The sequence below is a fragment of the Phyllostomus discolor genome, chromosome 6 (genome assembly GCF_004126475.2).
Source record: "Phyllostomus discolor isolate MPI-MPIP mPhyDis1 chromosome 6, mPhyDis1.pri.v3, whole genome shotgun sequence".
In the NCBI taxonomy this organism is placed as follows: domain Eukaryota; kingdom Metazoa; phylum Chordata; class Mammalia; order Chiroptera; family Phyllostomidae; genus Phyllostomus; species Phyllostomus discolor.
Window position 1 is genome coordinate 66,660,031 of NC_040908.2, and position 4,505 is coordinate 66,664,535.

At 37.4% G+C, this 4,505-nt stretch overlaps 1 pseudogene; it reads left to right on the forward strand.

Moving 5' to 3' along the window:
* Positions 1–1,274: 1,274 nt before the first annotated feature.
* Positions 1,275–2,135, forward strand: LOC118501519 (annotated as a pseudogene).
* The last annotated feature ends 2,370 nt before the right edge of the window (positions 2,136–4,505 follow it).

A 4,505-nucleotide genomic window follows, 5' to 3' on the forward strand; every position in this document is an offset into this window, starting at 1 on the left:
GACTATTAACTGTATTTACTAATTCCTTGCTTTTTGTGATATGGTTGTCATGAACTCTGATTGTATACACATTTCAAATCACAAATTATTTTTACTGTATTATTCATTTGTGTGCATTTCTGTTTTTCTTCATTTTTTTCTGTATTTCAGTCTGGGATTATTTTCCTTCTGCCCCAAAAGCCCAACTTAGTGGTTCTTATATAGGGACCTACGGCAATAAATTTCCTGTGTCCAAAAGTATTTTTATTTAACCTTTAAAAGATATATTTTCTGAGTGTAAATTTGGAAATTACTGGTTTGGAAGTTACCTAAAGATATCTTCCAATTGTTTCTGGCTTTGGAAATTTTTGTTGAGAAGTCAGGTATTAGCCTTATTGTTCGTTGCTCATCTAAAAGTGCTATGTCTTTTTTCTTTGGCTGCTTTTAGTATTTGCCCTTTGTCTTTAAGTTTCTTCATTTTTACCATGATGTACATAGATATATGGGGCTCTATTTATATTGCTTGAGGGTCAGAATGATCTCTGAAATGGACATAATGTCTTTTTTAAGTTTTGGAACTTATAGACATTATCTCTTTAAATATTACTTCTGCCTCAATCTATCTTCTTCTGAAATTCCAGGTACACATATTTTGGACTCTTTCATTGTAATTCTTAACACTTTTTTAAATTTCTCCCTCCTTCTCTCAATGTGTGTGTTTTTCTACTGACCAAAGTTCAGATATATTTGTCTTCTCAATTGTTTTCAATTTGTCACTAATCCTATTTAGTGTAAACTTTAGTTATATTTTTAATTTTTAGAATTCCCCTTTAGTAGAATAGAGCTTTCTGTTGAAATTCTCCATTTCATTACCTACTTTCACAAATATATTATGTTAATCTATATAATAACTAGTTTACCTATTTTTTGTATCTATTTACATTGCCTACTTTTCTCTTGACCCTGCTTCGTATATACTTGATAGTTTTAATTAAATGCCAAACAGGAGACTAAGGTAACTATTTGTCTTCCTTCAAAGAGGATTAATGCTATCCTCTGCCGGACAGCTCAAATAGAGGCATATTACCTTAATCCTTAGTTCAAAGCCATGTTAGAGCCTTTGTAAGACTGAGTCTATCTCTAATTCAAATCCACATTTTGTATATACTCCAGACTGTCATTCAGAGCTTGAATGTTTACTAGAGCTCAGAGGGTACTAGACTCTAATTTTTGTTTCCCCATATATACACAATCACAAAAAACTTCTGCTATATTTTCCAGCTGTTTTTAGAGGTCTCTGAACATTTTTTCTTGCACTAATTATGAATCAGCAAATGCCACATAGGAAAAATTGCTGTGGAATTTTAGGCTCACTTTTAGAAAAAATTTCCCTTTGCGTACTTGGCCCTAAAAGTCTTAGCTGACTTGGCAACTCCCAACTCCTATTTTGCCTCTTTATCCTTGTGAGATTATCAAAAGTTCTTCTGGTTTGTCTGATTCTTGGTAGCTTCCTCTGCCAAGTTCAACCTTACTATCTCTGTGTCAGGAATCAGAAAATGTCCTAAGAGGAAGACTGGAATGAAAATGGTTGAGATCTCACCCTTTTCATGAAGGTGGCACCCAAAGTGAAGACGGAAACCCTGCCCCTCCCAAAGCCAAAGCCAGAGCCAAAGCTTTAAGTGCAAAGAAAGCAGTGCTGAAAAGCATCCACAGTCAAGAAGAAGAAGGAGGAGGAGGAGGAGGAGGAGAGGAGGAGGAGGAGGAAGAAGGAGGGGGTGAAGGGGAGGGGGAGGAAAAGAAGGTCCTCATGTCACCCACCTTCCAGTGACCTAAGACACTGTGGCTCTGAAGACAGCTTAAGTATCCTCGGAAGAGCTAACCCCAGGACAAACAAGCTAGACCACTATGCCACCATCAAGAGCCCCCTGACTAACATGTCAGTCATGAAGGAGATAGAAGACAACAATACACTTGTGTTCATTGTGGAGGTCTAGGCCAATGAGCACCAGATCAAATAGGCTATGAAGAAGCTCTATGACAATGATGTGGCCAAGGCCAACACCCTGATCGTGCCTGATGTAGAGAAGAAGGTATATGTCTGACTGACTCCAGACTATGATGCTTTGGATGTTGCCAAAAAACCCAGGATCATCTAAACTGAGTCCAGCTGGTTAATTCTAAATATAAAAATTTTATACTGTAAAAAAATGGTTGAGTTCTCCTCAGTGAGCTTCCTTTTTCTTTAGGACCTTGGCCCCTCAAGTCTTGGCACCTGTCCCCAAATCTCTCCAATGTCCTGCAACACAGGACATTTATATTCACTCTTCTGTGTGTTTTCAACTTTAGAATTAGTCTACTACAAATCATTCCATCATAGCCTATAGAGAAATATGCTATAGGATTTTTTTACTCCTCACCCAAGGATATGTTTTTATTGATTTTAGAGATAAAGGAAGGTGAGGAGAGATAGAGAGAAACATTGATTGGTTGCCTCCCATACACACAGGGGATTGAACTTGCAACCTCAGTAGGTACCCTAACTGAGAATCAAACTTGCAGTTTTTTGGTGTACAGGACAATGTTTCAACCAACTGAGCCACCCAGCCAGGTCTCTATAGCATTTTAATAAAACAAGTTTGAATTGTGAGCACACAGATGCCAAAGATTATATATAATTAATTTGATGATAGTTGTTTCACACTTACTTATACTTATGTTCATGAATGTTCTCATAATAATATTTTCTGTTGGGTTCATAATAATAAAATAATTAATGGTTGTATTGGTATAACAGTGGTAGGTTTTATTGAAGCATAAAGCTTTGAGATATTAATTTCCTCAATATTTCCACCTTTTGATTTTATCTACTGATACATTTACTTTGCTTGGTGTCCATTGTCCTATGTGACAATGATGGAATATATAGTCAAAGAGGTCTGTCATTCTCTGGCTTTGGTATTCCAAAAGACTAGGCCTTCAGACAACTTAGAGAATGTGAGGCCTCAGCAAAATTCTGGAGAGAGACAGGATGGAGAGATTAGAGGTTTCCCTACTCTAAGGCAAGAAATTAATTTCCCCGAGTTGGTGGTGAGAGAAAGAGAAAGAGTGATGGAGGTGAGAGCCATCATGCAACAAATGCTATTGGTGCCCTGACACTATGCTCTGAAAATAACTAGCTACCTTAGAACATGCCAATCTGACTTCCAACTGCTAATGCCTGTGCTTCTTTGACTGAGGGTTTCCTCTGACCTCCAAATTTTACTATTCTTTAATTTGTGGTGGACTTAAATGCTGATGAACCAGTGCCTTCAGCAAGCAGCCTTCAACCACTGACAGATAGATGTTGGCATACAAGTGTTCCAGCCCACAAACCCTTGGGTGTGTGTTTTATGCCGTGTCCCAGGTGATTTGCCCAGGAGTCAAGTTCTAGTTGACCTCAATGGCTTGATTATACCACCTTTTGGCTGTTTTCTTGTCCTTGGTTCTCTCCTCACCTCCCCTACTGGTGTTTCCTGCACCTCTCAAAGAAATTATTTGCATTACAATCCTTGTCTCAGAGTCTACTTCTGGGGGAACTAAAACTAAGATACAACTTAGACTAGTGCAGATGCACCAGGACCTACTCCCAGGCAGCAAGAGGAGATAATGAGACTCAGAGATGAAAGTTTCAAGGTACATGAAGGCTTTGGACCATGGAGCATGGTCAGCCTTGCAGGATGTTTGTTGAAGAAATGTTGGATTAAAAAAAAAATCTTTACACTAGTGAGTTGTCTACTTTCCAAACTGGGTGGGTAGTGATAAGCTACATCTTGAAAAGCAACGAATGACTCAACAGCTAAAAATACATGCTTTCCTTTGCAAGTGTAGCCTGGACTAAGCTTTTTATCAGGATGATGTATTCTGTTTCTTTTACCCCTATGTGTCTTGTTTTAACAGTAAGAATGTTCAAAAATGGAAATTACCCTGAATGTTTTGAAGCAAATACATTTTAATAATTATTCTAGATGACATTCATTTAGATCTTCTGAAAGTCTTCAGAAAGGAGCCAGAAGTAACTTTGTTATTTTTAATTTTTCTTAAGCCATTGAAAGTGTGACACCAAATGGAATGATTTCCACCTTAATTCCTTTCTGAAACTTACATTTTGCTTATTAAACCTTTAAATCAGGTGATATTATGAAACTGGTGATTAAGACTCAAAAGCTTAAATATGGCCTCTCGGCTTCAAAATTCCAGAAAGCATTTCCAGCAGTTGAAATGTCCATTTTTGCTAGATGACTCAATAAATTCACTCCTGCCATATAAGTGACATCTTTCTCTGTGTGTGTATGTATATACAAATATATTCCCCCTACTCCACACACAATATACCTTTTATTTCATTTCTTCTCTCAAGGTAGAAGGAAAACTTTCTTCCACATTCCTTTAGAAGGGAAACTGCAGGAGATGATGCACACCCAGTATTCATCATCCAAATCACTCCAGTTATGATGTAATGTAGCAAAAACAAGTTATAAAACTAAAAG